This window comes from Pristiophorus japonicus, chromosome 2 (genome assembly GCF_044704955.1).
Source record: "Pristiophorus japonicus isolate sPriJap1 chromosome 2, sPriJap1.hap1, whole genome shotgun sequence".
Taxonomy (NCBI): domain Eukaryota; kingdom Metazoa; phylum Chordata; class Chondrichthyes; family Pristiophoridae; genus Pristiophorus; species Pristiophorus japonicus.
This window is the reverse complement of record NC_091978.1, coordinates 194,369,640-194,383,169: the sequence shown is the minus strand read 5'-3', so window position 1 is coordinate 194,383,169 and position 13,530 is coordinate 194,369,640.

Here is a 13,530-nt window from a genome sequence, read left to right as displayed (position 1 = left end):
GTCTTCATGGAAGTGGACATGAGAGCGAGCCAGTCAGTGATGAGCCAGAATGCCTTTGAGAGGCTATGGAACAAAAAATGACCCGAGCTGGTTCCAGTACAGGACTGCGTGGCAATGATCCGACTGGAATGACCTAAAAGTACCTTCCCGGCTCCGGTGGCAGGACTCCTGGGGTGGAAGATCGAATTCACAGGCACTCTTCCAGCTTTTGTGGCAGAATCGCGGGAGAGAAGGATCAAGGCAGTCTACCTCGAGGACAGAGGCAAGATGGCGTCCCTGCTACAGCGAGGTGCAGCGTGCCTGAAAAAAAAGATGGCCGCGGCAATATCACGAGATGCAATGCCGAGGGACCATCACGTGGTGTCTAACAAAGGATTTGATTGGGGTAAAGTCAGCAGGGTTCTCTTAAAGGAGACCTGTAACCAAATGAACTTAAAGAGACATTGTCTGCATGGCAATCAATGTAATGAACCGATTAAGATTGTGAACAAAATGTTGTTGCGAGATGTCGGGAATAGAGTGTCCCCAAAAGTAGCAAGCAAGCAAATTCGTGAGGATAGAGGTACTGATCCTGATACCCTGCCCCAGGTGTCCCCACAAGTTATAGACCAGTGACCTCAGGAGGGTGAAGGCACTGACCCTGATACCCTGCCCCAGGTCTATCCCACACTGCAGGCACCCAATGGCACTATTCACCACGGACCTGGAAATGAAAACGGCGCCAATTCGCGCAGTCGGCCGCCGTTGCCCACCACCCGGATGGAGACAGCGCAGCCCCCAGACCCAGTCACTACCTCGGCCATGTCCGGGAGCGAAAGGTCAGAAGCAATGAGTTCCCCAACCGGGACCTGGAACAGCCAAGTTCCCAACACCGTTAGAGAGCAGAAAGAAGATTCTGCAGCCAACAAAGGAGGATAGGGAGGCTACACACATCTGTGGCTCTGCCCACCACTAGGCAACAGCAAAGGCCCTCAGTCCTGGCTAGGTGAGTGAACCAAGCCCACCCCGCTAGCAGGGGGCACAGTGCCACTATCAGACGATTGGACCCCGTCCGGTTGCTCTGGAACCTGCGTCCTCGCACACCTGTACTGCTACCTCAGTACTTACCATGACTGAACCATGAAGGCAATCTACCCAATCCTGGCGCATGACTGCAAAACGTAATGAATGTAAGTCACTGAACCAAGGTGTCACGGTACAAACTGTAACTTCCTTTCTTCGTACTTACACTGTGTCTGATCCTGTATGTTAACGTAACGGGCCTGCTGCATGATCTCACTGTGGGGGTGGGAGGGCGGAGGAAATGGATGTAGGTAGCCATGGACACACACATGGATCACATACAGAACCCACTGGAACCTCCACTGCATCAGCGAACCATCCAAACTGGTAACCACTACCCTTCGTTGTGGCAAAAGGACTTGGAGGTTAACAGGGAGAGATCCAAGCCAATGCGCAGCCAAGGTGCAAGGGCTATTGGCACTGAAGTCTGGGGAGAGCTAAGCCAGAGCACATAGTGCAAAGTTAATCGGCACAAAGGACTTGGGGAAGAGTAATTTTATATATGTGGATTATAGTTATACTCTCTGTGCAGTCACTGTATAGTTGAATAAGGTGGAGACTTTTTAACCTGATGTACTTTAAATAAGGTTTACACTGTGTATATACTGGGCTGGCACCACTAGAGGGTGCAACTGGTGGAAACCGGGGTTTCCTGCCCCGTGGCAGAGACTGTTTACCAGAGGGCACTGCGGTGGGAGATATGAGGGTCACCTACATAGGTGTGCAGGGCTCAGTATAAAAGGCTGCCTACCATGCTTGTGCCTCACTCTGGAGGTACAAATAAAGGACCAAGGTCACTACAGTTTCAGTACAACACATTGCCTTGTGTAGTCATTCATAAGTGCATTACAGACAACGGGAGTGGGAGATCGAAAGGCCCATAAAAAGGGCGCAGAGTTCGGGAGCAGCCATAGCAACGGGAGCGGGAGATCGAGAGGCCCATAAAAAGGACGCAGAGTTCTGGAGCAGCCACAGCAACGGGAGCGAGAGATCGAGAGGCCCATAAAAAGGGCGCAGAGTTCGGGAGCAGCCACAGCAGTGGGAGCGGGAGATTGAGAGGCCCATAAAAAGAGCATGGAGTTCAGGAAGAGCCACCCCAGTGGGAGTGGGAGATCGAGGCCGAAAGTAAAACAAAGAAGTAAAAAGAAATCGAAGCTGGTAGATTGGTGAGTATTTTATCTTTTTCTTTTTCTTTTCTTATCAGTAGGAAACTTTTGGCATTGTTCCCAAATTAAGTTAAGGAGAACCCAGACCCATGGCATGCTCCTTCTGTGCTATGTGGGAAGTTAGGGACACTTCCTGACTACTATGTGTGCGGGAAGTGTATCCAGCTGCAGCTCCTGTCATACTGCATTCGGCACTGGAGCTGCACATGGATTCTATCTGGAGCATCCACGATGCTGAGGATGTTGTGAATAGCATGTTTAGTGAGTTGGTCACACCACAGGTAAAGGTTACAAAGGCAGATAGGGAATGGGTGACCATCAGGCAGAGCAGGAGTAGGAAGGTAGTGCAAGGGTCCCCTACGGTCATCTCGATCCAAAACATATATACCACTTTGGATACTGTTGGGGGAGATGGCTCATCAGGGAAAGGCAGCTGCAGCCAAGTTCATGGCACCAGGGGTGGCTCTGCTGCACAGTAGGGCAGGAAAAGGAGCGGGAGAGCTGTAGTGGTAGGGGAGTCTATTTTAAAGGGAATAGATAGGCATTTTTGTGGCCACAATCAAGACTCCAGGATGGTATGTTGCCTCCCTGGTGCAAGGGGCAAGAATGTCTCAGAGTGGCTGCAGGGCATTCTGGAGGGGGAGGGTGAACAGCCAGTTATTGTGGTGCATATAGGTACAAATGGTATAGGCAAAAAAAGGGATGAGGTCCTACAAGCTGAATTTAGGGAGCTAGGAGTTAAATTAAAAAGTAGGACCTCAAAGATAGTAATCTCAGAATTGCTACCAGTGCCACGTGCTAGACAGAGCAGAATAGCAGGATAGTTAAGAAGAATACGTGGCTTGAGGAATGGTGCAACAGGGAGGAATTCAAATCCCTGGGACATTGGAACTGGTTCTGGGAGAAGTGGTACCAGTACAAACCGAACAGTCTGCAACTGGGCAGGACTGGAACTGATGTCCGAGGGGGAGTGTTTGTTAGTGCTGTTCTGGTGCATTTAAACTAATATGGCAGGGGGATGGGAATCTATGCAGGGAGAGAGAGGGAAGTAAAGTGGGGGAAAAACGTCGAAAGGAGATAAGGAAAAGTAGAGGGCAGAGAAATCAAAGGTAAAAATCAAAAAGGGCCACATTACAACATAATTCTAAAAGGACAAAGATTGTTGAAAAAACAAGCCTGAAGGCTCTGTGTTTCAATGCGAGAAGTATTTGTAATAAGGTAGATGAATTAACTGTGCAGATAGCTGTTAACGGATATGATGTAATTGGCATTACGGAGACATGGCTCCAGGGTGACCAAGGCTGGGCACTCATCATCCAAGGGTATTCAATATTCAGGAAAGATAGACTGAAAGGAAAAGTAGGTGCGGTAGCGTTGCTGGCTAAATAGGAGATTAACGCAATAGTAAGGAAGGACATTAGCGTGGATGAGGTGGAATCTGTATGGGTAGAGCTGCGGAACACCAAAAGGCAGAAAACGCTAGTGGAGTTGTGTACAGACCACCAAACAGTTATAGTGAGGTTGGGGATGGCATCAAACACATAGGGATGCATGCAATAATCAGTTATCATGGGTGACTTTAATCCACATATAGATTGGGCTAAACAAACTCATAGCAATATGGTGGAGGAGGATTTCCTGGAGTGTATTAGGATTGGTTTTCTTAACCAATATTTTGAGAAACCAACTAGAGAGCTGGCCATCCGATACTGGGTGTTGTGTAATAAGAGAGGGTTAATTAGCAATCTTGTTGTGCGAGGCCCATTTGGGAAGAGTGACCATAATATGGTAGAATTCTTCATTAAGATGGAGAGTGAGTTAATTCAGAGACTAGAGCCCTGAACTTAAAGAAAGGTAACTTCGATGTAATGAGATGTAAATTGGCTAGGATAGACTGGCAAATCATACTTAAAGGATTGACGGTGGTTAGGCAGTGGCAGACACTTAAAGATCACATGGATGAACTTCAATAATTGTACATCCCTGTCTGGCATAAAAATAAAATGGGGATGTTGGCTCAACTGTGTCTTACAAGGGAAATCAGGGATAGTGATAAATGCAAGGAAGAGGCATATAAATTGGCCAAAAAAAGCAACAAACCTGAGGACTGGGAGAAATTTAGAATTCAGCAGAGGAGGACAAAGGGTTTAATTAGGAGGGGAAAAATAGAGTATGAGAGTAAGCTTGCTGGGAACATAAAAACTGACTGCAAAAGCTTCTACAGATATGTGAATAGAAAAAGATTAGTGAAGACAAACATGGGTCCCTTGCAGTCAGATTCAGGTGAATTTATAATGGGGAACAAAGAAATGGCAGACCAATTGAACAAATACTTTGGTTCTGTCTTCACTAAGGAAGACACAAATAACCTTCCGGAAGTACGAGGGGACCGAGGGTCTAGTGAGAAGGAGGAACTGAAGGATATCCTTATTAGTCAGGAAATTGTGTCAGGGAAATTGATGGGATTGAAGGCCGATAATCCCCAGGGCCTGATAGTCTGCATCCCAGAGTGCTTAAGGAAGTGGCCCTAGAAATAGTGGATGCATTGGTGATCATATTCCAACAGTCTATCGACTCTGGATCAGTTCCTATGGACTGGAGGGTAGCTAATGTAACACCGCTTTTTAAGAAAGCAGGGAGAGAGAAAGTGGGTAATTATAGACCGGTTAGTCTCACATCAGTAGTGGGGAAAATGTTGGAATCAATTTTTAAAGATGAAATAGCATCGCATTTGGGAAGCAGTGACAGGATCGGTCCAAGTCAGCATGGATTTATGAAAGGGAAATCATGCTTGACAAATCTTCTGGAATTTATTGAGGATGTAACTAGTAGAGTGGATAAGGGAGAATCAGTGGATGTGGTGTATTTGGACTTTAAAAAGGCTTTTGACAAAGTTCCACACAAGAGATTGGTGTGCAAAATTAAAGCTCATGGTATTGGAGGTAATGTACTGACGTGGATAGAGAACTGGTTGGCAGACAGGAAGCAGAGAGTTGGGATAAACGGGTCCATTTCCGAATGGCAGGCAGTGACTAGTGGGGTGCCGCATGGCTTCGTGCTGGGTCCCCAGAATCTACAATATACATTAATGATTTGGATGAAGGAATTGAGTGTAATATCTCCAAGATTGCAGATGACACTAAACTGAGTGGTGGTGTGAGCTGTGAGGAGGATGCTAAGAGGCTGGAGGGTGACTTGGACAGGTTAGATGAGTGGGCAAATGCATGGCAGATGCAGTATAATGTGGATAAATGTGACGTTATCCATTTTAGGGGGCAATAACACGAAGGCACAGTATTATCTGAATGGCGGCAGATTAGGAAAAGGGGAGGTGCAACGAGACCTGGGTGTCATGGTACATCAGTCATTGAAAGTTGGCATGCAGGTACAGCAGGCGGTGATAAGGGAAATGGTATGTTTGCCTTCATAGCTAGGGGATTTGAGTATAGGAGCAGGGAGATCTTACTGCAGTTGTACAGGGCCTTGGTAAGACCTCACCTGGAATATTGTGTTCAGTTTTGGTCTCCTATTCTGAGTAAGGACATTCTTGCTATTGAGGGAGTGCAATGAAGGTTCACCAGACTGATTCCCAGGATGGCTGGATTGATATATGAGGAGAGACTGGATTGACTGGGCCTTCAGTCACTGGAGTTCAGAAGAATGAGAGGGGATCTCATAGAAACATATAACATTCTGACGGAACTGGACAGGCTAGATGCAGGAAGAATGTTCCTGATGTTGGGGAAGTCCAGAACCAGGGGACACAGACTAAGGATAAGGGGTAAGCCATTTAGGACTGAGATGAGGAGAAACTTCTTCACTCAGAGAGTTGTTAACCTGTGGAATTCCCTACCGCAGAGAGTTGTTCATGCCAGTTCATTGGATATATTAAAGAGGGAGTTAGATATGGTCCTTACAGCTATAGGGATCAAGGGGTATGGAGAGAAAGCAGGAATGGGGTATTGAAGTTGCATGATCAGCCATAATCATATTGAATGGTGGTGCAGGCTCGAAGCACCAAACGGCCTACTCCTGCAACTATGTTTCTATGCTAACTGCGCAGATAGCTGTTAATGGATATGATTTAATTGGGATTTTGGAGACATGACTCCAGGGTGACCAGGGCTGGGAACTCAATATTCAGGAAGGATAGACAGAAAGGAAAATGCGGTGGGATATCATTGCTGGTTCAAGAGATTAACCCAATAGTAAGGAAGGAAGGACATTAGTTTGGATGTTGTGGAATGGGTTTGGGTAGAGCTGCAAAACACCAAAGGAAAGAAAACGCTAGTGGGAGTTGTGTACAGACCACCTAGCAGTAGTAGTGAAGTTGGGGATGGCATCAGCAGGAAATTAGGGATGTGTGCAAAAAAGGTACAGCAGTTATCATGGGTGACTTTAATCTACATATAGATTGGGCTAACCAAACTGGTAGCAATAGGGTGGAGGAGGTTTTCTGGAGTGTATAAGGGATGGTTTTCTAGACCAATATGTTGAGGAACCAACTAGAGATCTGGCCATCCTGGACTGGGATTGTGTAATGAGAGAGGATTAATTAGCAATCTTGTTGTGCGAAGCCCCTTGGGAAGAGTGACCATAATATGGTAGAATTCTTTATTAAGATGGAGAGTGACACAGTTAATTCAGAGACTAGGGTCCTGAACTTAAAGAACGGTAAGTTCGATGATATGAGACGTGAATTGCCTCGGATAGACTGGCGAATAATACTTAAAGGGTTCATGGTGGATAAGCAATGGCAGATATTTAAAGATCTCATGGATGAACTTCAACAATTGTACATCCCTGTCTTGCGTAAAAACAAAATGGGGAAGGTGGCTCAAAGGTAGCTAACAAGGGAAATTAGGGATAGTGTTAAATCCAAAGAAGAGGCATATAAATTGGCCAGAAAAAGCAGCAAACCTGAGGACTGGGAGACATTTAGAGTTCAGCAGAGGAGGACAAAGTTATTAATTAGGATGGGGAAAATAGAGTTTGAGAGTAAGCTTGCAGGAGACATAAAAACTGATTGCAAAAGCTTCTGTAGATATGTGAAGAGAAAAAGATTAGTGAAGACAAATGTAGGTCCCTTGCAGTCAGATTCAGGTGAATTTATAATGGGGAACAAAGAAATGGCAGACCAATTGAACAAATACTTTGTTCTGTCTTCACGAAGGAAGACACAAATAACCTTCCGGAAATACTAGGTGACCGAGGGTCTAGTGAGAAGGAGGAACTGAAGGAAATCCTTATTAGTCGAGAAATTGTGTTAGGGAAATTGATGGGATTGAAGGCCGATAAATCCCCAAAGCCTGATAGTCTGCATCCCAGAGTACTTAAGGAAGTGGCCCAAGAAATAGTGGATGCATTGGTGGTCATTTTCCAACATTCTATAGACTCTGGATCAGTTCCTATGGATTGGAGGGTAGCTAATGTAACACCACTTTTTAAAAAAGGAGGGAGAGAGAAAACAGGGAATTATAGACAGGTTAGCCTGACATCGGTAGTGGGGAAAATGTTGGAATCAATTAATAAAGATGTAATAGGAGTGCATTTGGAAAGCAGTGACAGGATTGGACCGAGTCAGCGTGGATTTATGAAAGAGAAATCATGCTTGACAAATCTTCTAGAATTTTTTGAGTATGTAACTAGTAACATGGACAAGGGAGATGCAGTGGATGTGGTGTATTTTGACTTTCAAAAGGCTTTTGACAAGGACCCACACAAGAGATTAGTGTGCACAATTAAAGCACATGGTATTGGGGGTAATGGATTGACATGGATAGAGAATTTCTTGGCAGACAGGAAGCAAAGAGTTGGAATAAATGGGTCCATTTCAGAATGGCAGGCAGTGACTAGTGGGGTACTGCAAGGTTCTGTGTTGAGAGCCCAGTAGTTTCAATATACATTTATGATTCAGACGAAGGAATTGAATGTAATATCTCCAAGTTTGCAGATGACACTAAGCTGGATGGCAGTGTGAGCTGTGAGGAGAATGCTAAGAGGCTGCAGGGTGACTTGGACAGGTTAGGTGAGTGGGCAAATGCATGGCAGATGCTCTATAATGTAGATAAATGTGAGGTTATCCACTTTGGTGGCAAAAACAGGAAGGCAGAATATTATCTGAATGGTGACAGATTAGGAAAAGGGGAGGTTCAACAAGACCTAGGTGTCATGTTACATCAGTTATTGAAAATTAGCATGCAGGTACAGCAGGTGGTGAAGAAGGCAAATGGCACGTTGGCCTTTATCGCAAGAGGATTTGAGTATAGGAACAGGGAGGTCTTACTGCAGTTGTGCAAGGCTTTGGTGAGGCCACACCTTGAAAATTGTATACAGTTTTGGTCTCCTAATCTGAGGAAGAACATTCTTGCTATTGAGGGAGTGCAGTGAAGGTTCATCAGACTGATTCCCGGGATGGCAGGACTGACATTTGAAGAAAGACTAGATCGACTAGGCTTATGTTCACTGGAATTTCGAAGAATGAGAGGGGTCTCATAGAAACATATAAAATTCTGATGGGATTGGACAGGTTAGATGCAGGAAGAATGTTCCCGATGTTGGGGAAGTCCAGAACCAGAGGTCACAGTCTAAGGATAAGGCGTAAGCCATTTAGGACCAAGATGAGGAGAAACTTCTTCACTCAGAGAATTGTGAATCTGTGGAATTTTCGACCACAGAAAGTTGTTCAGGCCAGTTCATTAGATATATTCAAAAGGGAGTTAGATGTGGCCCTTACGGCTAAAAGGATCAAGGGATATGGAGAGAAAGCAGGAAAGGGGCACTGAAGTTGCATGATCAACCATGATCATATTGAATGGTGGTACAGGCTCGAAGGGCCGAATGGCATACTTTTGCACCTATTTTCTATGTTTCTATATTTTCTATAACAACTTCCTTCGTGATAGTGATTGTATTACATTCCTCCCTCCCAATAGCCCCTTGATTATCTACGATTGGGATGCTTTTTATTATCTTCTACTGTGAAGACCGATACAAAATATTTGTTCAATGTCTCTGCCATTTCCCTGTTCTTCATTATTAATGCCCCAGTCTCATCCTCCAGGGGACCAACATTTACTTCAGCCACTCTTTTCCCTTTTTATGTACCTGTAGAAACTCTTACTGTCTGTTTTTATATTTCGTGCTCGTTTACTTTCACAATCTAACTTCCCTCACTTAATCATTTTTTTATTTGATCTCTGCTGGCTTTTAAACATGTCCCAATCCTCTGGCCTCCCACTAGTCATGGCCACATTGTATGCCTTTGTTTTCAATTTGATTCCATCCCTTATTTCCTTAGTTAGCCATGGATGGTTATCCCTTCTCTTACAGTCTTTCCTTCTCATTGGGATATATTTTTGTTGTGAGTTATGAAATACCTCGTTAAATGTCTGCCATTGCTCATCAACCATCCCATACTTTAGTCTATTTTCCCAGTCCACTTTAGCCAACTATGCCCTCATATCTTTGTAGTCTCCTTTATTTAAGCTTAGGACACTGGTTTGAGAACTTACTTTCTCACCCTCTAACTGAATTTGAAATTCAACCATATTATGGTCACTCATTCCTCGAGGGTCTTTTACTACGAGATCATTTATTACACAGTACTAGATCTAAGATAGCCTGCTCCCTGGTTGGTTCCGCAATGTACTGTTCAAGGAAACTATCCCAGATGCACTCTATGAACACCTTCTCAAGGCTACACTGGCCAATTTGCTTTGTCCAGTCAATATGAAGGTTAAAATTACCCATGATTTTTGCTTTTGCTTTATTATAAGCCTCCATTATTTCTTGATTTATACTCTGTCCAACAGTGTAGCTACTGTTAGGGGGCCTATAGACTATGCCCATGAGTGACTTTTTCCCTTTATTATTCCTTATCTCCACCCAAACTGATTCAACATCTTGATCCTCTGAGCCAATATCGTTTCTCACTAACGCACTGATCCCATCCTTTATTAACAGTGCTACCCCACCTCCTTTTCCTTTCTGTCTGTCCTTCCGAATTGTCAAATACCCTTGAATATTTAGTTCCCAGTCCTGGTCACCTTGCAACCACGTCTCTGTAATGGCTATCAGATCATACTCATTTGTATCTATTTGTGCCGTCAACACATCTATTTTCTTATGAATACTACATGCATTTAGACAAAGAGCTTTTAAATTTGTTTTTTTACCCTTTTTTCCTGCTTGTTTCCTCTGTCCTTCAAACTCAATTTCTCTATTTTCGAATTCCAGCTTTACTCCCCTCCCTACTGAATGTATTCTCAGGTTCCCATCACCCTGCCAAGCTAGTTTAAACCCTCCCCAACAGCACTAGCAAACCCCCCCTGCGAGGATATTGGTCCCAGCTCTGTTGAAGTGCAATCCATCCAACTTGTACAGGTCGCACCTCCCCTAGAAGCGCTCCCCTAGAAGTGGTCCCAATGCCTCAGGAAATTAAAGCCCTCCCTCCTGCACCATCTCTCCAGCCATGCATTCATCTGCTCTATGCTCCTATTTCTATACTCACTATCTCGTGTCACCAGGAGTAATCCGGAGATTACTACCTTTGAGGTCATGCTTTTAATCTCTCTCCTAGCTCCCTAAACTCTACCTATGTCTTTGGTCCCGATATGGACCACGACCTCTGGCTGTTCACCCTCTCCCCCCACAATGCCCTGCAGCCGCTCGGTGACATCCTTGACTTTGGCACCAGGGTGGCAACATACCATCCTGGAGTCACTTTTGCGGCTGCAGAAACGCCTGTCTGCTCCCCTGACTATTGAATCCCCGACCACTATAGCTCTTCCATTCTTATTCCTCCACCCCTGTGCAGCTGGGCCACCAATGGTGCCATGGATTTGGCTCTGGCTGCATGCTCCAGAGGCACCATCACCCGCACCGGTACTCAAAACAGAGCCTGATGGACTCAGGGCACTCCTGCACTCCTTGCCTAGACCTCCTCTTCTGTCCGGTGGTCACCCACTCCCTCTCTGCCTGCACACTCTTAAGCTGCAGGGTGACCACCTCTAGCAACGTGCTATCCACGTAGCTCTCAGTCTCGCGGATGCACCGCAGTGACTTCAGCCGTTGCTCAAGCTCCAAAACACAGAGCTCAAGTTGGTGCAGCTGGAAACACCTCCTGCACATATGGCCGTCCAGGCTGCATGAAGCATCCGGGACTTCCCACATGCCACAGGATGTGCAATCCACGGGACTGAGCTGCGCTGCCATCCCTCTAGTTTGACTCGCAACTATCGAGTAGAACTAAACTCTAAACCTTAGCAAAACACACCCAGCTGCTACTCAGCAAACAGCTGATTTAATTAATTAGTTTTCTTTAGATAATAACTATCAGGTATCTACTTAATTACAGCTCCTAACTTACACCAATGCCCAAGGTTTTAACTAGCTCAAGTTGTAAGTAGGCATTTGTAAGATCTAACTTTGAGAATATCTGGCCACCTGTCAGTGTTGTGAACAAATCTTCTACATTTGGCAATGTATTGGGGAATTACCCTCTAGAACCTGGTTTACGGTTATTTTATAATTTTACTTTACCATCTGATTTAGGTACAACAACAATGGGACGTGGCTTGCAGTAAACTGATCTTGCGTCCTTCTGCAATCTGACACGCGCCTTGAATCTTGGATTGGACTGCCTGTTTCACAGAATACCTTCGGAAACTGCTTGATGACTTCATCTCTTGAAGCTAATTTAATTTCTACACAAAAAATCTCATCCCAATCCAGCTTCAGTGATCCCAACCAATTACTATCTGTCAAGGCAGGCTTGTCTCCTGCTAGTACTCTGAGAGGCAAGCTCTGAAACTGATTCTTGTATTTCACTGGTATGGTGCTATGTCCTACAACAGGAATTTGCTCTCCTGAGTAGCCTCGCAGCTATATGTTCTATTTCTCCAAACGAAACTCACTCAATTTGTCAAGATATAGCGATTCCAATACTATGCTCACGGATGCACCAGTGTCGATTTTCATGGGTATCCTGGTTCCTGCAAAGTCTACCTGGATGACAACACATTGCACATTATTGTTAGATACCCTTGTGCTCCTGATGATGTGTATCTCCAAAACCCCCTCATCCTGTTGCTTCTCTTCAATACTATGTAGTGTCTGGCGATTTCTACTTTTAGCATTGAACATCGGTTTACTCTTCAGTTGGCATGCTTTCGCAAGGTGCCCAGTTTTCTTGCAGAAGAAACACTCTGCCTTCAGATATGGACAGTTTTGAGCAATGTGTTGTCTCAGGCACCAATAGCACAACTTCAATATACTGTCACCTTGGTCAGTTGCTGAGGCCTGGGGCCCAACTGCCTTTTACTTTTAACCTACAGGCGATTTACCTTGTTTGTCTGATGACTGAAAATGGTGCAAAATTCTCGGGAGTATTGGTCAGCTATATCCATCGACATAGCTGTCTAACAAGCTAAATCAAAAGTCAAGTTAGGGGTTGTCATCAACTTTCTTCTGATTGCTTCATTTTTCATCCCACAAACAAAGCGGTCACACAATGCTTGGTCCTGAAAGTTTCCGAAATTACAGTGAATGGATAGCTTTTTTAAAGCTACAATGTACACACTGATACCTTCATCATTCAACTGGTTTTGTGTTCCAAAATGATAACTTTCAGCGATTTCCAGGTGCTCAGGACTATAGTGCTGAGAATCTCCGTCAGTGGCGTGTCCTTTTGCTTGTCAGGAACAAGCCCATTTTTCAGAGTTTCATACACCTCGAGGCCTGATTCAATCAAGAAAATAGCCTGTTTTCTTTCTAAAACTACCTGGTTACGCTTTTCATCATCGGGGACTTCGACGATACTATTTGTGGTGAATACCATTTCTAGCCACTCCACACATGCTCCGAAAGTCCCTCGGTCATGATGGCACTCACCCAAGTGCCCTATTATTCCCATAGGCATGGCCATCTGGACTCTAGCAATGGTAACAGTTCAGCCAAGTGTGCTTGCAATTTCTTCGGATTTTAGCTGTTCTGCAAAACAAGAACTTTTCACAGTCTCTCTGTCAGTTCGTAGGATCATCCATGGGCAAAAATTTCAGATAGGGAATCCAGAAATCCCATCCTCATCGCCAATGTGATATATTCTTACGAGATTACTAACACAGCACACACACAAGATGGCTACAATACAGAAAACTGTCATCGTGTGACTTTGCCACATGACCCTTTTATTGTATTTACATCAGTAGTTGCATTACATCAGTAGTCCACTTGGTGGAGCAGTATTCCACTAGGGGGTGTTCTATTACAGCAAGCTGCTCCAGTGAAACTGCTCCAGTGC